Source organism: Bombus impatiens, unplaced genomic scaffold, assembly GCF_000188095.3.
Source record: "Bombus impatiens unplaced genomic scaffold, BIMP_2.2 scf_0733, whole genome shotgun sequence".
In the NCBI taxonomy this organism is placed as follows: domain Eukaryota; kingdom Metazoa; phylum Arthropoda; class Insecta; order Hymenoptera; family Apidae; genus Bombus; species Bombus impatiens.
This window is the reverse complement of record NT_177152.1, coordinates 120467-146662: the sequence shown is the minus strand read 5'-3', so window position 1 is coordinate 146662 and position 26196 is coordinate 120467. Positions and strand designations below refer to the sequence as shown.

At 31.3% G+C, this 26196-nt stretch overlaps 1 protein-coding gene across 9 annotated transcripts in view; it reads right to left on the bottom strand.

The window, feature by feature from the left end:
* LOC100741755 (protein scalloped) overlaps window positions 1-26196 on the bottom strand; it is a 345993-nt gene that overhangs the window by 245278 nt on the left and 74519 nt on the right. Inside the window, exon 1 of one of the 9 annotated variants that reach the window (XM_033322928.1) lies at window positions 21708-21727. The exons of the other annotated variants lie outside the window; for them this stretch is intronic. The gene's annotated coding sequence lies outside the window, so the exon portion shown is untranslated. Of the gene's footprint in view, window positions 1-21707; window positions 21728-26196 lie in introns of those variants that run through there. 9 annotated transcript variants of the gene reach the window in all.

Genomic DNA, 26196 nt, shown 5'->3' with positions numbered 1-26196 from the left:
TAGGTACTATATAATACTGACAAATTATATATTATTGATTTATAACGTTAGATATTGATAGCATATTTAACGAATTAAACAAATTCTTAAAAACATCTTCGTCCTACACAATATCCGTACAACATTAACTTTCAAATAGTATCGATGAGTTATAGACGACTATTAATCATTCATGGCAGATTGCTAAAATTTTAGATATCTAAGTTTACTTTTTACTTTATTTTTTCCGTGATAAGGATCAGTAATAGAATAAGAATAGATAAAAAATTTCAAAATTAAATATTTTTGTACTTCAATCGTGCTCTCGTTTTAGTAACTAGGAAGCATTTGTAATACAGAACAATTTATAAATAATCCAGAAACGGAAATTCATGCGCGTCAATAAGAATCTTTTCTTATTGTGTTCAAAGTCGAGGAATTTTTTAATATTAGAACAATAAAATTGGGTCGAAAATGACCGAAATGGTTAAATTGTTATAGTCCTGAATGGTCCAATGGTACCAATTAACAGTTAAACACAGTTAACCAAAGCTTCAGTTGCAATTACAAATCGCAAGAACTTCATTCATGTGACACTCTTTGCCTCCCAAACAATCTATCACCTTTTCACGCAACTCCCGCAGCGGTTTCCGCTATAATATTTACGACCGGTAATTTTCTAGCAATTACCACGAATGTCACACGGTGGACTCATTTAAGCGCTCCACCGTCTCATTCGTCACTCTTCTTCCTTTATATCCTCGCGTAACGTTTGCCACTACGCAACACTACGAAAATTGCTATCATTACGAAAGAAAAAGAACAGAGCCATACTCGTAATCACGGGAACAATTAAATTAGACCTCAAACAAGCAGCCAACAGTGTTTAATGCCTGTGATTCGCCGGCGAATTTTAATTGCACCGCTGTCAACCGAAGAGAACCAATCCTCATTGGATCAATACCGTTTAAACAGTAAAACTAGCCCGTTAGAAAACCGTGTACATATTGCCGTCAATGAAGCGAATCACATTGGAAGAAATTTTATTTGAAATAAAAATACAACGTAATGTTTTGAAATAACGAATCACTTTAATTATTTTGTTAGTTTTATGATAGAAGTAGTGCAGTTAAAGTAACTCTATCTTGTGCGAAGATTAAACAGTTTCAGTTCAATCATTCATAGAAAATAATTAATAATTTAGATTTCAATATTAATTTGAATTCTAAATGACGTATTTTGTATACATTTGAGACGTAAGTAAACTACGAGTGTTCATGTAAATTTATATTTTCCATTTCTATTTTGAAATAGAAATTTCTTCTATCTACCACTAAATGTTATAAGGAGTGTTATATTTTGGATACTGCATATATTTTTCCGTATTATATATTTTTGTATCTTTAAACTTCCTACAAATGCGTAAACTTTCATAATTAAATCATAAACAGACCCACATTATTTTGCCTGTTAAGAATAGATAAATCTATGAAATACGAGTTACCGTTTTGAGAATATTGCAGAAACATTGCTCGACCCATTATCAAAATGTTATTTTATCTTCATAATGTGACTAGTAAATGCGGTTATGTTGGTCTACCTAATTCGAATGAAACTACTACATTGCGCAAAAGCGAGATATCATGCAAGATACAGTTGAATCAATTAATTTACCACACATACCTCCGCTTATTTTTCTTTATCTAATTTCAACTTTGTACCATTTATTAATTGTACATAGAAAGTAAATAAAGCTAATAGAGGCAAAGAAGAAAAGCTGAACATTCTTTTTGAAGGTGAACTTAAATTCATAGATTTATCAACTTATCTCATATTTATTAGACTTAGACTTATCGCCATTAATTCGGCTACTAAATATGGACGAAATTGTTAGACTTTACATCTTTTGTAGTATTTGTTACTTTCATAGGACTTGCATTCAAAGTATGTACAAGTGAAAAAAGAAAAGTGAAGTTGATCGGTACGACTTCTGAGAGGTCTGTATAGTGTATACAATCAATCGCGGTGCAATAACTGGATGCTTCAATTTATAACCTCGTTACGTTTCTTCTAAAGACTTATACCGTTTCTCTTCGGTTAATATCCGTCTGTTTCCCGATGCGTGCTGCACCTTGAACTTTGTACCGAGTCTCGACCGAATGAATTATCTTTTCCGCGTGCAATTTCACGCAGGTGCATGCCACGCGATCTCGTTGCTGCCTAGACGCACGTTGTTGCAAACAACAAAGGAGAGAGGGAGGAAGAAAGGGGATCGTGTTCCGTGATTCTCGATGAGAAATCGTATACTCTTTCACATTGCTGCACGAGCTCCGTTCGCTCATTGCGCTTCGATGTCGACGAGATAAATAGAAATTCGTTTTTAGTGGAGCTGCCCGAGAGTTCAGACGAGGGTCTAATAAAGTGGTTGCGAGATTTTAGTTTGTACTGTTAGATGGAATTACATATTGGTTTATAGTAACGGTAAAACGGGTGGGTTGGTGAGAACAGATTACATGAAACGGTTATTGAAACGTGAATTTTTAGTTTCGTGTACTCTTTTTCTTTTTACTACCATGTTGATCGTTCGTTAAAATTTGCCTTGAAAATATTTAAACACTTGCAGAAACCATTTACGAATACATCATATGTATTATATAAAAATTTCAACAGAGAGAAAATTTAAGCTGAAAGCTACACGTATTTGAAAATTCTATTTTATTTTCATTTTCCTATGTTTTACTTTTTTTATTTATAAATATATTATTCTGAAAAAAGACATAGTTTTCAGCTTTGCTATCATTAACGTAACATTTTAATCGTTCAAAAGTCACATTGACCAAAAATAAAAAAGTACAGAATACAATAGTTTGATGATGTTACAAACCCTGATATTTTCAAATTTATCTTACAATTTACAATAATATAGTAATAATTAAAATAATACTAAGTAATAATTTACAGTCAACCATAAAAGTCTACATACGCTACTTAAATATAAAATAAATTTAGTAAATACTTATATTCCGCCATACGAACTTTTTTAACGTGTTCAGGGGCATATTGCTAAAGTGTAACACAGTTTATTCAGATTTATCTTTATTAAGGAAAAAGAAGTAAGAAAATATAAAGTACAACACTACAAGAATTACATACACTTGATATGTTTATATGTACGTATATCTCGTGTCTCCCCATATGTAAACATCAATAATGGTCGTCCTATCTCCTTGCCATTGAAAAAATTAAAATTTTTACTTGTATTCACGGTCTAATCATAATCATCATTTAATTTTAACAAAATATTATATCGCATTTATACACTTTTTCTCCGGCAATGTTATAGCACACTCATATTATTGAAAATTGTTTAGTCTGCGGAATTTATGTTTATTACTTTAATCACTCTAAAATATTTAGTAACGTAGATCACTGAGGACCACCATGGTAGTATTAAAATAAAATAATAAACAAGTTCTCAAATATTAATTGTTAAGTAATAAAGAATTATTAAAATGATTATACAGCTATTAATGACATAAATGTCCATCAATTTCCAAGGCCATGAAATAAACTAATCTTAAATATTTATCATCGGTATGTCAGATAGACATTACATAACTGTAATATTCACGATTCCCTTTTCTATAGCATTCATTAAGCACTTGGCAAATTTTCAGCTTTGACATGTCCATTTGTTCGAATATTAAGTATCTTGCGACTCATCGATCAATGCTGTAGGATCTAGAAAATCATTCGCAAGGAATTGTTTCTATTCTGCTACTTCGAATATTACTAACCTGTTCTATCAACCACCTTATTTGTTACTTTCTATTTTACTGTCTCGCGAGATCGAACTGATGCTGTTGATAAAATTTTACAAGTTGCCAGTTACACATTTGTTCATAACACAAAGGAATTTTGAAATACGACAAAGTCTTACACTGATACAATATGCAGACCTGGAGCATTAGCTTTAGTTAGAACGTTAACTTAATCTCACAAAAATTTCCTTATACTTCTTCATAAACAAATTCTTTGCATCCACCGTCCCAAAAAATTACACAAAATTGTAATTAATTTTTTAATGATCATTCATTTTATCGATTCTATTGATCCTCATACAAAAAATATAACTATTATGGTATTTGTAGCTTGTGACTTCTGAAATGTCACTAACGATATTAATCCACTTCTTCCAATTAAAGTTCTATTGCAAATTGCAAAATTAGTAAAGAAGTTAACGAGAATTAAGATCTGTAAACTTGGACAAATTGAAAAAGCACTCGCATAAGTCTGAGCACCACTGAAGACCACCTTGGAAAGTCAGACGGAGGCAGGGAACTCGTGCACGCAGAAACGAGCAAGAACGAACGACAGAAAAGCTAACAGAGGCGGGAGGGTTTAGGTTAGGATGCGCCAGGCCAGGAAATGCACTTGACGCAGCGTCGTCGCGGAGGATGAGTCATCGGAGATACGGAAAACCGGTTCGCCACGGTTATAAGCCTTTTCCCCTGGCAGTCAGCAGTCCCTCTCCTCTTCTCCTATTCTCTTTATCCGTTGGCGAGTTCTGCCACTCTTTCTTTTCTTCCCTCCCTTTTCTTCCGAGCAGTCAGCACTTCCCTGGCCTGCCTCCATCGGCTACCTCTCTGCCGCCACCTTGTGCCGCTGCTGCTGGCGTATAGCTGCGATAGTGGGATTAAAGGTGGATCTCGGCGTCGTCAATCGTCACTTTGTCACACCGCGTACGGTTCGTACCGTTTGCACACCGGGTGACCGAAAATAAACGGAACGTAATTGTTTTGTCAAGTTATAAAAAAAAAGAAACAAAAAGAATAATAAAGATAATAGGCACGCCAATTGAAAAAACCTATTAATCCTATTGCGCATATAATATATAAGTCGAGAATATAAAAAAATATCTATGATTTGAGAAAAATAATTTTTATATCATAGTGATACTATGTATGTACTTCGATTTTTTCGTAGATGTTTCATCTAAATGAAAGAGGAAATTGTAGCGAAAAAAATATTGGGCAAATTTTTGAAAATCTTTTTCATAATTACAACGAAAATTCAATTAGACTCAATGATGCAATTTTTCAAAATATATTATATATCAATTATCGTGTTAATGCAATTTCAAAACATATACACTTAAGGTTCTGTAACTTTCGAATTTATAAATCAAATTACGTAACTGAAATTGATACTTAAATAAACGATAAAACAAAATGTATTTTTTTGTTTTCTAATCTAATCTAACAAGAGGAATATTGAAAATTATCAAGTTCTTCATATTCACATCTTATATACCGTACACAATTTTCATTTAAGCGGCTTATGCCATTTTTCTCGTAACAATATAATATACGCAAAAGTCACTTCCATTATTATTTATTTCTCCTAGATTTGTTGCTTTAATTTTTTATATCTTATTAGAACGAAAATCTTTCATTTTAGCAATACAGATTAATCAATAGTTAATTAGATAACATTAAAAATTTTAATAAAATTGTATTCTAAAAAATTCGCGAAAATTCGTATTTAAATATATTTTAATGAACTTGAAATAAAGTAGCGCTACCATAATCAGTTGTTGAAGTTCACTCCAGATAACAAAGTAAACAGGAAGAAAAATAAAGTGCCGCAACAATAAGACGAAGATCATGCAATATGCGATTTATAATTTTCATCGATATTTAACTTGTTTCTAAGTCTTAATTCGTTTAACCACTATATTCCTTACTTCATAATAACTTTCTCCTTCAAAGTAATATTCCTATATTTTTATACAACCAACACGTGTGTCTTTATGTTAATTAGCGGTAACTTCGTTTTATCCATGCAAATGATGTAATAGGCATCACGTGTGAATATATACATTAACCAGAAAAGACGTATAAAGTTGAATGTAATTATTATCGTCATTACTTATTGGTAACTTTTAAATAATCGATAAATTCATTTTCGATTGCGACGTTTAAAATTACAATATGTTACTCATATTGAAATGAACTTATGCCGATTTTTCTTATTTCTATTTACTTTTTATTTTAAACAAAATTATCAGTGTTTAGATATTTCAAAATTTTTATTTATGTTTCTTAAAATAGTAATACCATTCCCTTTGAGATTTATATCATATATTACATATTATATATTTATCAAATTTATGTATTATGCACGCGCTGTTTATTTATTATTTATTTATTCATTATTCATTTATTGTTATATAATATATTATAATAAAAAGAGAATAGTAAACGTAAGCAATGCTACTACATTTTATATCGATAAAATCGATACAGAAATTATCTTCAAAAATTATTTGTCTAAAAGAGTAATAGGCATATTTGACAAATTATATTAATAATTTCATACTTCGAATTGTTGAAATCAATTTTTATTAATTTCAGATTTTTGTATCGTTTTACTATTGAATAAATTTATTTGAACTTTTATGAATTAATTTAGAATTTTACCAATTGTCAACTAATATGTAATTTACGTAACATGGAAGAGAAACGTAATCCCCTAATTCTATTGAACATCGCGTGAAATTCATATCATCCGTTAGCTACAAGATCATATAATCCGATTACTGTATCACTATAATTATATTAACCTTCGATAAAGATTTTCTTGTTGAACAATTTCCTGTAATTTTCAATTTTGCTACAATAATTTAACAAAAAAGTCACAGAATTTTTGTGATATTTTAAATAAAAGTCGCAATTTTCTCTTTTCATTTTATTTTTCTAAGAGAAGAAGGATTTTAATATGTAATTAAGTACGATTATGTATAAATTTGTAAATTTAGAATAGCATTATTTCAATACTTTTTAACGTTAAGAAATTTGGCTTCTCTAACACTATTTATTTTTACTGTTCATTTACATCATCTTTTTATATTATTATTATTATTATTGGTTAGTCCGTGCCTTTCGGCTATAGACGAACTTTCGGTTCATCATCTTTTTATATTTTTGTCATTATTTACTTTTTTACTATTTGTTTTTTTTATTAGAAAAGACTACAATTATTATTCCATGTTGCTTGTAAGCTAACACTTATATCTGCAATATAATGCAAATTCTGAAAAATTCGCTTATGTACGTTATTTGTAGAGCATAGAATTTCGCTCTTGAGATTAAAATTATCGACTATTGGGAGATAACGAAGGTGGCTTCATATTATGTATAACGACCAATCGATTAAATTACTCGTTTCGGACTTTGTAAATTCGAACTAAACTCGAATCAATAATTTTCTAATTCAATATGCAGTAACCAACAATTAGTATGTAAGAACTGGAAATAAGAGAAATAACTGCTTAAAAGTAATTGCACTGTGTGTCATAATTTCTTGTTGGTTTTATTAATTTCCATTAGTTATAAAATTATCAAATTAAAGTTAAGTACCTGTTTCACTAAATGAATGCATCGACTTATAATAAACAAAAGACAATTGGAAAAATATTCATGATGCTTATGTAATTTTAACTTTTGTACGCTGACATTTGTGTTGTTTGCATGATGCTTCAGTCAGATATAAGGAAAGTGAATAATCAATTTTTTTTCGTAACGATGAGCAATGCTTAGAATTAGTTTATCATAATGAATTCTTAAATCTGCTTATACATCTAATTTATTCTTGTGACTTCTTGAAACAGCAGTGTTAAATAAACAAGAATTGCATAAGGATCAAATATATAAGTTATACCAATTTCACGTTATTTTCTTAACTATTTAAGTACCTATATTGTTTTCATTAAGTCGCATTATTTTCAATAATAATGTTAAATGAATGAAAATTAAAAAGTTCAAACATATCACTGTTTGTATTTTGCCAACCAATTTTTTATAAACAGGAATGTGATTTACTTTTAGAATTATTTAGTGCGTTCGTACGTATTATTAAATGTCTGCTATCTTATGGGCCAATTTCAATAAAGCCAATATTTGTATGAATTTTTCATGAGTTGAGAATCTGAATAATTAGCAGAGCAAAAAAACTCATTAAGCAGTGCTCAGAGTCTATTACTAAATAAATATATAATTATATAAAGAATGATGTAAAATAGATGTAACAAAAATTTTATACAATTTATTCGTATAATTAAATTTTATAAACAGATACAGTTTCTTTCTTTTTCATGTTTCATTATTGTTGTTCTTTTTTTATAAAACATAATTTATTCTCTTAATTAACAAATGGAAGATTATCAAGACAATCAAAATTCTAAAAGGCATTTTTTAATTTTGTTACAAATACCTTAGAATATTTATCTGAAGATTTTACAATACTATATAAAACCTCTAACTTCATATAGCATTAAATAATACTAGTAGAAATACAGAATAGAAAATTTCGTACGTAACAGTAAAATCTTGCAAAGCGACTCTAATATAGTCAGTGTAGATTTGCATGACTTCACATGTGTATTTTAAACGTACGTAAAATATTTTAATCGATTCGAGAAAACTGAAGTCATTAACAGTGAATAAAGTAGAAATAGTGGAATAAAGATATAAGAAATGAGTAAAACGAAGGATTTAGTATAGTTAAACCAGCCTATAAACTATATCAAGTATTCAAAAGATACCATTACGATAACTTTTACTACGAAAATACGTATTTTATATTTTCCGACGGTATTCATTTATGTCATTAATTATTGACGAGTATATGAAGAGTACACAATACTTTTAACACGTCGTCACAAAACGAAATCTAGGATTTCTATCTACGATTTAAATCAGGAGATTGAGGAGATCATGGCACTGGTCTACTTCGTCCAGACCATCTTTCACTAAGAGTGTTATTTAGATATTATCGGACGTTGAAAGCAAAATGAGCTGGGTTTCCATTGTGCATACACCATTGTTCTAATCTTTCACTGAAATTCATGGGTAATATTAACGGTAACATATTTGTTAAAAAATTAAGATCAGCTGTGATTATTAATTGATTTGATAAAATGACAGGTCCTAAAATTTGATAATCTACATTCACACATTCAAAAAGAATTTTATTCCGTCCATAAGTATTGTACATGTTTATTGCATGTAATGCCACTTCTAATGAATGCAGCTTTGCCAGTAAACGAAATACGTAAAACAAATTGTGGATTCGATGCACGCTCTATGAGAACCTACTGCGAAAACTCTGCTCTCGGTGGATACTTTGATGGAACGAGAGCCTGCACTCATTGTATATGATACGGATACAATAATTATTGTATATGAAGAATTTTCATCACAGCACGCTGACTAATTCCCACTGATGCTAAAATTCTCTTTTACTACATATTCCTAGATTTTCTTTAACTGTCTTTGGGACGCAGATCTCCTGAGTAACAATTGAAGCAAACGTAAGCCTTTCCGAACGAATGTCGTGTTTCAAATGAACCGATTTCGCAAAGGCGTTGATGAAGTTTCTTAAACAAAGTGTGAAGATGGTATCTTTTAATTTGGATATCTTTCCGCGTAAATAGCACAATAAGTTTTCGTGCTACTATAGTGCGACCATTGGAAATTCCATAGATGTAACGCATATCTGCCGTTTCTTGATTACGATAATACGATGTCATTTTTACCGCATTGAAAAAATTTTGTATTAGCTCTGTAACTGTTCGCTAATCACGAAGAGGTGTGTAACTAAATATCTCTATCTCTAACGACGCCGCGTTTCATAACAAAATAGTCCTGCGTTATGACACATGCATAGACTAGAAAGACAGATAATCCACTGCTTCCATGCGGTACAATAACTCCTGAAGCGAGAAAGTTATTTGCTTTAAACCGAAACAAAAAATTGTTCATAGCTTTGAAACTATATACCTTTTTCGACCTGTGTTTATTGAAATTTTTTTCGTCATTTCACAAGTACCATCTATCCTAAAGTTAAGAACCCTTTTTTTTTTATTTCGCCCTGTATAGTTGAGAAATCATGCATCTGTTATATTGATTTCATGAAAATATTATAAGCATACTGTATTATATAGAGTATAGAAAGCATTGTGTGCAAAGGTAGTATACCATACAATGTAAAGATATCAATTCTTACAGATTGTTTTTTAGAATAACACGATCTAACCTACAAAATGCTGGAGAACTATTATGAATTATATATAATGAAAAAAGCAAGATATGCATATGATATATGTGTACATTGTATGATATACAAATAAACACTATCATATTTGCCTGTAACAAAATTATTCAATAGTAAATTATTTAATAAGGTTAGGTATCGATCATTTTCCAGGGCAAATAATTAAAAACAAGTAATCTATCCTAATGTAAAAAATTAGAAGCGTCATAAATTTTGAAACCGCCGAGCGAAACTCGTGAAACATGAAAAGGTAATAGAAATGTATACTACAAATACTACTTATTATGCGATTAAATTATCTCAAAAAAACAGTAGATAATCTATTCCAAAATAATCATACTATAATCATCGTTCCGATATTCAAAGCGATTCCATTGCATTTTGTTCTAACTAAATACACGTCTCGGCATCGTCTACGTAGACGTCTTTAAACTCACAAAGCAACCGTTCCAAACCATCACCCGTAATTTATTCCGTTTTTAATTTCCTCCGTCGAGCCTCTGCTCGATGGAGCAACGTGGAGTTTCCACTCAAGGCCTTTTCCAACGAGATCGTGCAAGCCTCTGGTTTAATGACATTTGAAAGGGCCAGGAAAAAGGTCAAGATGCATCGATACAGCGCAGCTCAGGATTCGTGCCGACTTCACAAGATGAGCACAGAATCCGCCTCTGTCTCTTTTTCTCTCTCTCTCTTTCTTTCTTTCTCTTTCTTTCTCTCTCTCCTGATTTTACACGCAGCTCTACCTGTCCATCTCTTCTCTCTGGTTCGTTCTTTTCTCTCTGTCCTCGAATCGGTAAACCGGTGCAAAAGGTAGCAAGCAAGAAGTGAAACCGCGCTCGGCGAACGGCGATTTGTCGGCGAACAATAGAAGGTCAGTGCATTTCAGAACACGGCCGTGCAACAGAGCATCGCTCTTCGTTTAAGCAACCAGATGCAATGTACTGAGTTAGATGATTTTCCTTAAAGCAATTCACGTTCCGGCTACCGTGGATCGCGGATTTATTGATCGATATAGATCGATACGTTAGGACTCGTGTGATCCACGTGAAACTTGCAACCTACGATCTCGAGATTGTGACTGTAGATTGTATAATGTTTTTTCAGGGATATAGTGTTATGAGGTTAGAAAGTTTCGGATAAATTTAGATTTCCCCAATGTGAATCATTTAATATTTCAGTGATATACATAGAAAGAGGACAAAATTCAATTTAGTAGAAAACTTTTATTTCTTACTTCGTAATTAACAGAATCCCAGTCTACGAAATTGAGATTGACGAAAACCGTATTTGGTGTTCTGGCGCTACTAAGTTTTCTGAGAAATAATTTTAAGAAGTTAGGCAGATTTAGCTGAATTTTAGTAAATATATATATATTTGAAACTAGAATGGGATGGCACCTTTTCATTTATGGTATTCATTTATGGTATTCATTTATGGAAATAAAAACACAATTTTTTTCTTTGTATTGATAACATGTGTCGCATTCTTTCTGTGTTTCCTTACACCAGGGTTTCTTTATATGATAATTTACCAATTAGTAACATTAATAAATTGAAAACATGACAAATTACTTTGTTTTACTCTTTACACCGAACAAAATACTTCTTTGTTTTCTTTTTAAATACTTTTATTTACTTTTATGAAAAATTATTTATTTACTTTTCACAAGTATTTACTTATTTATTAAGATAGTATCTACCTTACATATAGATCATACATCAAGTACTTCTAACTTGTTAGATTTTTCAATTTAGTAGCATAAAAATGTATTGAACAACAACATTGAAAGGCTGTTTTGTAATCAAAATATTCGAACAGATAAGAAAAACAAAATAAAATTTAGATAAGATTAATATTTCAAACTATAGATATAATTATACTAATGTTCTGAGAGAACCCATTAAAGTAACTCTTAATTGGGTATATAATACGTTAACTATACGATGAAGAGTTGAATTTTATCTTAACAAAAGCCTTGTTATAGATTCATTTCTGTAATGGAGTTAATGATTAAAATCTCATTAGAGAGTTATCTCAAAATACGTTAAAAATCCATTAATTTTAATTCGTGGCTTCTAGACACGATTTTTTTAGCCTTTTATTAGATAAAATACCAACCGATTCGCGCTAGCTGATTAAGCGATCGTCGACTACTAGCAAAACATTAATAGAATACACGTGTCAGTTGTGGCTGAAGGAATAATCTGCATCACTGTCTTTTAAACTTCTTTGTCAGTGAATTACTGAGACATACATATAGAGATCAGGACTTCAAAAATTGTAGATTACAGTAAAAACTATACGTAATTAATGTCAAATACAAAAAACAGTTATAATGACTAATAATAAAAGCAATTATAAATAAAATTTGTCTAATAAATTAGTAAAAATCAACAAAAATTATATAAACACAGAGAGGTAAGCGTATTGCAGTTAACCAGAATCCAGGGCGCTCAGGATTCGAATATAATCCGAATATTCTACGATATTCGATATAATGCAATTTAGGCATTTAATACAATAGATTATTATAGCCAGCATGTAGCAACTACGCGCAAAATTCGAGCTAAATCGATGACCCAAATATCACAAGTTCCTCAGTCTCGCACGAAACAACACACTGTCGCAAAAATCGAACTCTCACTCGAGAAAGTGGCGAACCATTTCCCTTTATAACATCTTCCAGCTTGCTGTAGCAAACGTGGAAAGTATAGGGTAAGACACTTGAAATTGCTATGTTGATTAATTTATAAAACTTACGTGAAATAAAATGACATTTTGGCTAAATATTTGATAGATTATAATAATTCTTTTTTTTTATTACTTAATATGAAACATAGAGATCATATGCTTAAGTTATCTTAACTTATTTTTTGTATAGAACATAAGTAAAACCAGACATAAGTATTAGTTGCGCAATTATAAAAACTCACTTAAATTATAAACAAATCAATTTTAAAGAAATAAACAAAATTCTCTGCATCTACTGTTAGAAACGATAAGGATTTTTCAGTCAATCAAAATTGTTTGCAGAAACTGGTCCAACGAAAAACTTGGAACGAGAGGCTACCGATGGAACGATCTTGCGTCACTGGATACGAACCGAAAGGAGAAAGAACTCTATAACTTGTAGTAAGACGATCTCAGGCCATCGTCTACCTGACGACGTGCCACAGGATTTATTGTCATGGACAAAAGTTGACGTGTCCTGCTGGTCTAACACGCACCTGGAGATATAATAGCCATCTCGCCCATTAAGGATCAGGAAAGAGACTAAGAGATCTGGTTTACGGGTGGAGACGGTTGGTTTACGAAAAGTTGAGAAGGTTAGGCTAAGATCGTCGTTGAGGGTGGTTAGGAGACGATGACGTGGATCCGACAAGAACGATTTTACTCTTTCGACATTCTACGTGACATACGTGTCATATCCTGAGAACGCCCATGGTCATAAAGCAGTGTTTCCCAACGTGAAACGTACACCATCATAAGGAAACAATTTTGAATATTATGAGACAATTAAATTCGTTACTTTCGTCCATGTAATTAAATAAAAAATCATCTTTGTATTTTATACTACCTGGCGTTTCTTTTGTGTAACATTTTAACATGTTGTTATTTGTCTGATTAGCTAAAAATTGCCTACTATTAATTTAAATACACTGAATGCTTTGCCATAAATGTACTAGGTTCGTTCGACAGTTGAAAACATGCACATAATCTCTCATATTTTTTAAATTTATATTCATTAAAGAAAGTCAAATTAACAATAATTTTATCACACTAGTTATAGTTTTATTATACTTTTAATTTAGTTATTAGAACTTGGTTGACTCAATTGGGGGGGGGGGGGGCACACACCAAAATCTTTAAGTCGTTTAGATAAAACGTAATCTAAGAAAGGTTAGAGAACACCGTTATAAAAGATTCCGAATCGCAATGAATGCGTTTTGGGATGTTTGCTTCTTCCCACGTAATTGTAAAAATGCCTGCAAATGGCAGAAATGGTATAAAAGAAAAAAACCGTTTCTTGTAATTGGGTTGCTTTCAGTTCGAAATTTTGATGTTTATTAATGGAAGCACACTACCGTTCATAAGTATTTTGGCACTTCTAAATTATTGCAAATGACATAGGATTCTTTAGAAACGTTTAAAATTGGTTTTTTCAGCCCTAATTTCAAATTAAACGAAATAATGAAAAAATGAAATAATTATTATTTATGTGCGTGATTTATCGTTCAGTTTTTTCTGCTAAAGATTTTTTCCATTAAAGAAAAGAAAAAAAAATTAAGTTCCGTTAGAAAACGTCTCAAAAATCTTCCTTTTTTTACGCATAGAATTATTCTATATTTGATTACGTTATTTAATGATATTGTATAACCCTGTATAATATCTTGTTGATCTTTCTAAATACAAATTTAATAAAAGTTGCGCATTAAATAAGCAATTTCTTTTCGATCTTAACCTTAATTAAAGTACGACGAGATAAAATTGAATTTTCTGCGAATATCTTATGCTATTATTACGAAAATATTAAATATATGGAAAACATTTAAGACATTTTATAAGGGGACTTATGCAGGAACTAACACTTGAGCCTGACTGCCTTTCATCCTAAGTCAATATGGACCCATTCGTTTGATCCATCAAACTTATTAATCTCTTAGAAACTCTTAATACGTTAATACTGATTATATTACTTTCTTTTACAGTTCTTTCATATATTTTATATGATTTCTTATTCTGTTGGTGATACATCTTTGTCCGAAAAATGAGAAAATCAAAAAGGTCGTTATCAAAGATTGATTCTGTTACTTGGCTAGCACTCTGCAGGTTAATTGTAAAATCTTCTAATTTTTGTAAAACGTTGTTTTCAAACCGTTTCTCTGGAAGTAAGGGAACATGCCCCAGCACAGTAAGTGCAATTTTCACTTTCAGTATCAGAATCGAACACGAAGGTTTTTTGTCGTTTCATTAGTCTAATATTCACATCGTAATGAATCAGATCTACATGTATATATTCTCAAAAAGTATTACTTTCCAAAGAAGTATCACTAGCATTATCGCTCGAACAAAGTATAAGAGAAAGAGTTTCACTCAAAAATTCGCGACGCACCATACAAAAGGTAAAAAAAATCTAACGTGACAAAAGGCGAATAATAAACACAATCACAAATTCTATAATGGACACTTCATGAATTTTAAGTTTTGACAATTTCGTACGATAATTTTAACTATATCTTTCTGTAAACACGTTTGATATAAGAGTATGTCTCCGGTCAACGATGCGTTAAAATTCTAAAACAATAAATAAAAACTTAAATAAAAATGCGAAAGTCAAACGAAACGAGGCATAGAAGTTGTCTGGGAGCGTTTCGCGCAACGACGTGTTGCCGACCGATAAATTAGATTCCGAAATGAGTCGTAAAACGAAGCTGCGGTTTTACGAGGTTCGTCGAAACAGGACGCGCTGTGCTTTGGTGCAGGTTTACAAATACGTGGATCAATTCCAGGTTTATCGTCCAGCAGCGGCGATTGGCCGGCTCCCTATGTTGTATCTACACGTTAAACGCAGTTACGTATACGATCACACACATGTATGTACATCGTATATAAACGTATATCATATACATAATGCACATAGATTCTATATTCCGGCTGTGTACCGCTATAATAATTCAGTCTCGAACGTCGCTCTCTCCGCAGTGACCGCAACCTGCAGAGCCGACGAAACACGAGCAAATCAACTGTCCCGGCTATTTTCCGCCTAGTTACGTAAATTAATACTAGTAACGATACTGAAATTATTGTTTCATCGAGACATATGTATAGTTGATGCGAGAGATCCTGAGCCTATCAACGATCGATGCTTTTATGTTTTGGGAATATTCGTCGGTCTTAGGCTGCAAAAGTGTACGATTAGTTGAAAACTTGATAATCGTACTTTGGGCAATTTTATAATGTTCTATAGTGACATGTAATTGTGTAAGTTGCGAATAACGGAGGAAATATAGGGAAATGCCTAGCTTATTAGTACGTCCAACTAATTCAATTACGAAAACTATCTTTCTTTGTGTTTAAGAAATTAAATTAAATTTACAACTTAACCTAATAATTATAAAATCTCAAAAGTATAATCCAAGAATTGTAGATACAAAAGCTCCTGATTCCAGAGAGTAATAAATTTGTCAAATCGAAATTTCGATATATGTTTTAATGTTCTGCCATTTATTAGACGATAAATTGAATCAAGATTTGAAGAAACATCTACCATTTGTTAAGCGATTAGTACAACTAGTGGAGCTATTTAAAATTGTCAACGAAATCTTTCTGTCTAAAACCTAACTTCTAAAATGGCTGCCACCTACAACTCTGTCAGCTTGATAAATGCGACTGTCCTTGCTTATTATAGAACTGAAAATTTGAAATAAGAAACGAAATAGAAGCGAAACAGTAAAACGAAGGCTAGTGTACTTTTAAGAACCACAAACAAGAAAATTTTGAAAACTGGAGTATCGCAATGCGAATTAACGTTATTAATAAAATTTTTCAAGTTACAAATTGGCCAACTGTAGCAACTTGACATTTTTAGCTTATGTACAACAATAATCATAAATAGCTATTTAAAAAATATTTATTAATTACTTTTTCTTAATTACTGATTTTTTCATTGATGTTAATAATACTTTTATTATTATTATACTGTACTATTACTATATTATTAATATTACATGTTATGCAATATATATTACATAATAAATAAACTGCGGTTTATGCATATTGGGAGGTTCCAAAAATCTAGAGAACGTACATATACAATATGCAAAAATGTCTAAAATAGAGCATCTGCTAACTATAACATTTAATAAATTAAACAATTTTCTATTTACACTCCATTTCTTTGGCTATATTTATAAAAATATAAAATTGCATAAACGTAATCTAATCCGCAGTTTAATAATAAATAAACAGACTTTATTGATCTAATTAATTTGCAATTTACACCAATGATATTGCCATGAACAGCAATAATTGCCATGAATAGCAATAATTAGATATTTATATAATTATATATGTTATATAAATTACATATTATATATCATATAATCTATATATAATAAAAATATAAATAATATTACGATATAATATTTATACATATTTTATACGAAAAAAAAAGACAAATTAAAGAAGAAAATGTTGAAGTTGTGTGATGTTTCGATAGCATGACCGTACTATTTTAATCGACGATAAATTTAGAGTATTACACATAACATAGTTTAGTTATCAAGAACTCTTTACGTCAGTATTAAACATGATGACGAACTATTTTTTTCTCAGATAACGTTACTTTTAAGACGAATATATCTGCAGAATTAATCCATCATCGAACACGTCATTAATCTTCTTAGAAAATTAAAAGCAGTAGTTTTGTGACGCCAATTGAATCTTGTGATAAATATACTTCTTACTTTCTACAACTATAAACTTAACTCTCTTGATATCAACTATGTTTAGAATTGATAACATTACACAAAATATTTTAGCTTTTAGCGCGAAATTCAATAAATATCTAGACTAACATTCAACTCTTTGCTGCTAGTCTTTTTTATTTTGATTTTGCGCGATAACTTAATGTAATAGAAAACGTGCTGTAGGTAGTCAAATACTTTTGTGAGTCACTATATACCAGGAAAGAAGTTTCACTGTGTGCAACACCTCGAAAAACCTTGATTATTTCGGTACTCTAAAAGATGCGGAGCTCTATGATAAACAAATCTTTCCTTTTCCACGTTCAACAAGGCGATCGAAACAAAAAAGAATTATTTCCCCATACGACCGTATCACAAAGCAGTTGGTTCTGGACGATGTGTAATTGCGATTACAGGCTTCTGATTACGAATTCACCGAGAAGGAGAATTTCGCGGTCGGTATATGCTACACATGTGCAAACTGAACAGCGCACGCACCGCAGTACTAGCCGTGGCAGGATGGAAAACGGTGATCGCAACAGCGGCACGCAAAGTGAGCCGACAAAGGCATCTTATCGCGGCTAATTTATATTTCAAAAGGTTACTGGTGCCATCGAAAGAACGTAGAAACTCCCGACGCTATTCCCAGAGAAATTCTATCCGCCGAAAGATTTATCAATGCCCGTAGCCGATTTCGCGAACATTTCCAACGAAATCGTCGACTCCACAATCAGTCTAACATCTTTTTCTCGATACCTGTTATAGAATAACGCAACACAACTTTAACCCTTAACACAACAACAGACGTAATATGTAGTTGTAAATATCTGATTCCTTCTGTCCGGAACTATTTTATCCTCGAATAGGGTAGCGATAAGATTGTTCAAATGTGAACGAATGTACTTTCTCTCAGACAATTTTTCTTTTCTTTCTACTTTTTGCTGAGAAACACTATATATTTCACGCGACTTACGCAAGTTTCTCACAATGGGCAACGTGTTAAGAACAATCCTAAAAAGAAATCGCATTTATAGGTTCATATTTAAATATAATATAGTAAGTTTAAACTCTTTGAACAACTTTTTTCTATCTGAAGCAAAGACTCAGTTATAGTTTACAGTACCATAAAAATAATGTTTAATAAATTTCGTAATATGGCAAAATCTTGTCGAAGACGGTAAAAGTAAAACTCAATGATTATATAACGTTTATATAAACGTTATATAATCTAATAATAATCGTTAATAATTCTATTTTATTAGTCTCTAGAGTACAAATCTATCAAAACAGTTCATTTAATCTCAACTAATTATAAATACATAAATCATACTTTATTAATTTTTCGAGAAACAATCACGATCACAACATCGCGAGTAAAAATCCAAAGAACCGTTTCGGAAACATTCTACTTCTTCCTAGAAGAAGTCCACTAGAATCATAAAATGTTCGATTTCTCTTATAAAATTTTTCGAAACATGAAACAAGAAAAAAGAGAAACTGGGTATATAGAACGATTTATAAAAATAACAAGATAGGAAAGGAAAGAAATAAAATAAAAAGAAGAAAAAACGGCGCATCGAGTAAAAGCAAAGAGGAATCCGAGAGAGGCGCATTGATAGTGGGATTTTATAGAATCCGCAATGGTGAGTCATGGATGGAAACCGGTCTTAAGATGACGAACGTTCATCATTGTGAGGCGATCCTGGCGTTAATTGCTTCGATCTTCAAGATCGATCGATTAACTTTAAGAACATTAACACATTGCACGCGTTTCATCAGATATTTCGATTACGATGAAACTAAAATGTTCAAATTGGATCGAGGAGATATGTGTTTTTCTGCTTTTCATTATTAATTGCGTGTTGAAGAATCGGCAAATTAAGGCGAACGTTGTGAATTTGTAAATTAGGTACAAGATGGCGGAGTTTTTCAGCAATTTATGTAAAACTTTTTCTGCGAACGAATTGAATTTTGATATATGTAGCTGCTTGTTTAAATCGAAGATATATCAAAACTTAAATCAAAGGTAAATGTCGGTCCCATAAGTTCAAAATTTAAGTTTAAAACGAGTATCGTTTCTATAAGTTCAACATTTAAATTTAAAATAAATATTGATTGAAATGAAATTATTTAGAGTCAAAAGACATGTCCATCATTTTTTAATAAAATGTTTTCAATTCATGTGTGTTGTTATCGTTATCGTTATTAATGCATTTATTAAGAAGTATTTGGCAGAACAAATGAATATGTTTTAATTTTTAATGTGAAACAGCAATGTTAATTAATATCAATTGCAAAAGTTAATGAGCCCATTGAATATTTCTTTAGTTGGAATAAAAAAATTCCGAAAGAAACTGAAGTTTGAATTCCACATTTACAAAAAGATAATTATACATTGAATAATGTATATTAATTATATTTCTTTGGGTATTTTATTTCAAGATATTCGAACATTGCAATTCAAAAACATTTCGTATAAAGGAATAGATTTGAGAAATGAATTTAATTACAAAATTTTTATCGTATAAATGTAAATATGTAAATATGAATGAGATGAGATTTTAAAATAAAATTTCATCTATTTGAAAATACTGTCATTTCTATTATGTTTACTGCAATCGAATCTTACTATCTATTCTAAGCAATATAGCTCTATAAATCACTACACAATTTTCCCAAATACTCTTTCTAACTCAGATAACATTTAACACATCATAAATACTCATTATCAACAAATAAGTAGGATACATTTTCCCAAATTTCGATATATTTTCCAAGGATGCTTCCCTGAACTTAAACATCGATCAATTCTCATCAGTGTTTTCATGAAGATGACGACAGCGCACAACTTCTACCAAGGAAGGATAGTTTACCTCGCGCGGATCTCTTTCACGACACTATTCAATTTCTCATTCAGGATATCATGCATCATCTTTGAGCTTAAAAATTATCTCTTCGATCTTCCAGGATTTCCGTGCAACGCGTCTTGCACAATCTTCTCGAATCGTCATAAATCATGTCGACGGATTGCGTGGGCGACTATGAAACACTCCAAGATGCATAGTAACATTTTACTGGATTTTTACGCACCGTCACAATTCATCCGATAATGACATGGCCGAGTAAAAGTATAGTCGAGCCCCGGTAACCCGAATCTCAAGAAAAAAAGCTAAGATATTCCAATAGTGGAGTTTATGGTGTTAAGAGAGATTTAACAAAGCAAAACGACTTAAGAAGAATTTGTACAAAAGTTAATGTTTTTTAAATTGGGAGCTAACAAATTTACTTTCCAGAAATCGATCGCTTATTTAGGCAAATAAACGACAATATAGGTTATAATATGTAGCGCGCGAGTGACAGGCATGTGATGCAAAGGCCAGGAATATGGTGGGTGTTGGTTCAGATACGATTGTTTATTGCGAGTTGTACACGTATCTATTATTTCGAGATATGAAGGAACAATTTGTACATGAAAGGGTTAAAAGAATGCACAAGCGTTATGTTTATGATATGAGCTAATGAAATAACTCGATATACATTAAGCTTTAGAATTCGCTAAAGAAATGTATTGAAAATTTTATAAACATACGTATTAGTTTATTTCAACTAATCTTTCTCTTTTCTTTTTTTTCTACTTTAATCTATTTTGTTTAAGCTATTAGTAGATGGTTTTATCGAATTCTATGTCGCATAATATTATACTTATCCCAATTTCAAAAACCTTCAATTTAAAACTTAATATTCCGATTGTGTAACACAGAACAAAGATATCACGCACTTTCCCCACAAATATCGATTTCAAAATAAATAAATTTAAAAATTGATAAATGTTGTAATTAATTTTCAACAAATTAAAAAATTAGTCAATTTTCGAGTTAATTTTCAAGAGATCTAAGAATTAGGGAACTTTCAAATAAACGCGTAAGTTTTCTAACAATATCGATTTCAATTTAAATAAATGTTAAAATTACTAAACATTCAAATTAAACTTCAATAAATGTAAAAATTAATAGATTTTTAAACGATGAAACCATAATCATATCTGCTGGATTGGTATTTGATATGCAACCAAAAAAAAATGCGAATACGTAATTTCATTTGGGAAGATTCGATGTAACGAGAGAGTACAAAAAGAAACGAACTCACTCATTACGCGTACATAATCTGGCATTCCGTGTGTCGAACGCATAAAGAACGCCTCTTAATAGTGTGTTCGGAATGGTCAAAAAGTCTGCTTCATAGACTTCAAAATAGACTTACCTGAAACAAGAAAGGAAAGAATTCATTAGTTATCGTTTAATATTTAGAAATCATATAAAAGAAATAAAAGCTAATCTTCATTAACAAACTTTAGAGTAATCTTCCTTTGAAATTTATCTGGTAACTTCAGTCATTTATCCATTAATATTAAGTTATGATTCCACTACATTTCAGTTATAATGGTACAATAATGTTTCTATTAATAAAACATGGCTTTTCTTATATAGGTATCTCTTACAGTGTTGACAAAATTTCAATAATTTGGAATATCTTATTTTCAAGTCGTACAAAAATATTAAATGTTAAAAGGAAACTTTATAAAATTGAATAATAGATTATTAGTTATACACTAATAATTAACTTTCATATGACGCTATTATAGCGTACAAGTGTATAATATTTAGTTTGTTAAAATGAAATTAGTCAAATTTTAATTAGCAACTATGTAAAATTAATTCTTAGGTACTCTGACACATATAATTAACCATTTCTACGATTCATTATGTCATTTATAGAACATCTTTGTACATTTCCTCTTTAAATCGTAAATTTAATTAGTTCAATGACGGAGAATCCGGAAAATAATTCGAACGCGAACGGAATCGCTAATAAAATTGGTCTTTCCGTTTTGCTCCAACGATGCACGATGCTTTTGAAAGGAAGGAGGGGAAAAGCCAGAGAGAAGGAAAGCGTGATTATTTTCGATTCTTAGAAAACCAGGGTCTCAATGTTGGTGAGCAGCCAGGCGTAGGCGATTGTGAGAAATAACAAAAAGGTGTATGTTACCTCCCTTCGAGTTGATGCTTTGTTTCATTAACCCTGCCTCGTGGATAAGACAGGCGAAAATGCAATACATTTGGCATGAAATCATATGTAATAACGTTTGTGAACACATATATTATAATTTAATCCTCAATTAATGTCGTTAGGTCATAAAATTAGATTCAGATTAGATTATTTAATTTTTAGATATTTCATTCTACATTTATTCTATAATTTATGTGATGAAAAAACTGCTGGTTTCGATGCATGTATGTGGATTTTAAAATGCACAGAATATGATATGTAAAAATATATAAAGTACCTAAAGTAGAGTACTGTCTACTTTATTTAGTACCAGGCTCCACTTTATTTATTATACTTATAAAAATAGAAATTTCCATAAATATCCGTCAGCCTAACGGTAAGCATGATTAATAATATTAACGACATTTCAATAAATCCAATAGAGATAAGTATTGTAGTCATCTTTGACACGACAATAGTACTAGGAGCTCAAGTAAAACAAATGAATTATATACCTATTTATTTGATAATTTTACATTTTTGTGCTAGTCCATACTATTAAAATTTATTAGAATTACATATAAATTAATACTATATAATATCTTTTTTACGTAATTAATAACAAGTTTCTTTTTGTGTAATGTAATTGGTAGTCATTCAAACTCCGAAGAATTTTGAAAAACTTATAACGTGATAATTCGTGTTATAATTGTAAATTCTTCAACGATGTATAATGTATAATGTATTGTATGATATTTTCTCTATGAAGATTTAAATCACATCAATAAGAAATAAATTAATAAATACAACAATTTTGCCCTATTATACATAAAAAAAACTGATTCTACAAATTTTCTTAATTATTTCATTTCTCACAGTTTTAATGACACTCCTAAACGAATAATTGAAAAATACACTTTTTTAATTGTTTATATTAAAAAGGGGAAAGAATCGAGAGATAACGAAAACAGGCTATTAACTATCTTAGTTATTAGCAAGTTCGTGAATGAATATGCCAATTACATGATATTCTTACAACACAGTTTTATCTATAGGCGATAATACTGCGCAAGTATTGAAATAGTGAAACGTATCAGAGTTTACCATCAATCCATAAATACTGATCGTATTACATAATAATAATGGGAAAAGTGTACGAAGGATAATAACGGGCAATTAGACGAAAGTGTAATTAATGCGATAATGAGTTTACTTAAACTTAATGGAACGTTAATTTTCCAATTTTCGAAAGAGATACATCGAAAGTAATTATTTTATTCCGCTTGAACATGTACCGGAATCTAGCAACGGATAATATATATTCAGTTTCAATAAATCTTAAGTAATAGAAAGGAAATAGAATAGATTTATTATATTAGATAGATATTAGATGCGTCAAATTGCAATACTTCATTCCTATGCTACCAAATTTTTGTAATCATATGAAAGTACGGAATACTTGCGATAATCGCACAGAAATCGGCGCCCAAGTTTTGCAATTATGTGAAGGTGGACACAATTCTATTTCTGAAAGTTGAGATTTTAGTCGTGCCGAACATAGAAAAGGACAATATCAGTGAAAGAAGAAGAGGGATTGACAGTCGAGGCGTTCCGTAAATATTTAAAGGCTCGCGATAAGCTGAAATCTTTAATTCAAAAATCAAACTTTCTCATTTTTGATTTGTGTTGAACAAAACTTTTACCAACATGTTCCTTACATTTTTCCGATTAAAATGACATCAAACACGATATAATCTGGCGCATACTTGCTTACTTAATAAATGATCATCAAATACATATCAATAAGTAAATATATTATAAGTAAATTTTATCGTGTTTGTTCTTGTTTTAATCAGAAAGATTTCACAAATACCTTAGTAGAAGTTCAATTTAACACTTAGTCAACCGTACGGGGAGATCTCCCCTCTGTGAAGGACATCGCTGCGTGACTGAAAGGGGAGATCTCCCTTTTTGACTTTAGCAAGGCGTTTTCTTCTTTTTTGTTGCTATTATCAGTTATTGTTTACCGAGAATTGTTCCCAATTAATTGCGACACTTTTTCTGCTTTTATAAAGTACAGTATATGATAAAATACACCAACTTGCTGGTGTTAAAATTAATTAAAAAATTACACTATCAGTTATGACTAAATAAAGTTATAATCGAACGATACCACACTGTAAGAAAATATTAAAATGCATTATGAATTTTTAACTTCACGTTCGAGTCGTCTTATTTATCTTTAGTCATCTTTAATATTTTTAATTTTACCGATGTTTTTTTATATTTTTAATATACACTTTTAATTTGATGTTTTGTATAAACGATATGTGAAATCGTTGAACAAAATCATTACTGCAAAATATAATTGACCGCCTAAACAATTTTTAGACTTCTTTTGTTTTTCAAGTAGTGAATATTAGTCCTCGTTACTTGAAAAAAATGCACGGTGGACAGCGTAAGATTGGCTTGTGGGGGCGCGGTGGACACCCTATAAGTTGGCTTGTCCAGTGCGGTGAGAAGCGTATAGCTCGCTATGGCGCGCGCGGTTGGCTAAGTGTTAAGAAACGTTAAAAATAAAAAAAAGTTTCGCCTTAGAATTAGTATCTAGATACATTGTCTCAGCGATATCTAACATTGGATCATGTTACACTACTCGACCGCGGCGGGCCGTCGAACTTCGTGGTGCGTTGAGAGTTACCTCTCCCCTCCTTTCCGTAGTGCGGATGACGACGGTGCAAAAGATTATTTTTCTGCAATTATCAAATATTTCCCTACTAAAAATGATATGAAATTTATTATAGTCGGGTCTAATTAATTAGTACATAATAAATGCATTAATTACTTTTGTAACCATAAATACAAGTTCTTTCTGTAGCTGTAAATATAAAAAAAAAATGTAATTTTAGTATGGTTACAGAAGTTCTCTATGATAAGCGTCTGTTTTAATTTTCTCTATCCTGCCACAATAATCTCCCGGCGCTGCTTATACATTACTTTGAGAGAAGAACCGGGCTCGCAACTCCGGAGAGTGACGATTCTTCTAAAATAGAAATTTCAACATTTTTTATTAAATGCATTTACAATATGGCCCTCGATCGTTAATTTAATTAAAAATTTGGAGAATTACAACATTTGTCATAATATGATGCAAAAGATAAGAATACAATATGAAAATATAAAACATCTAGATATAGACTATCAACGAATCAATCGTGAAAATTTTCCATCGGCAATCGGCGACTAAATTTGGTACGCGCTGTGTCCACGTCTGCATATCAACAGACGCACCGCGATGCAAATTTGCAACTCGTTGCGCAACCACGTTGAACGGTCGTAAAAATACAGTCAGACTATATCGATCGATGTGTAATCGATGAATCTAATAATGGCCGGGCACGATTATTCAAGATCGACGCCGGTGCACGCGTAAACCGATCGCGAAATCAACGCCGGCTGGGAAAGATATTTTCCCCTGGCTGGGTTTGGTTGAAGTTGGTTGGTGAACTGTTCGCGGTGGTAGGCGGCGAGCGTGGGTCTATCCGCCGCGATTTAAATATTTAACTCTGCTTAAACGTCAGCGAGCCAG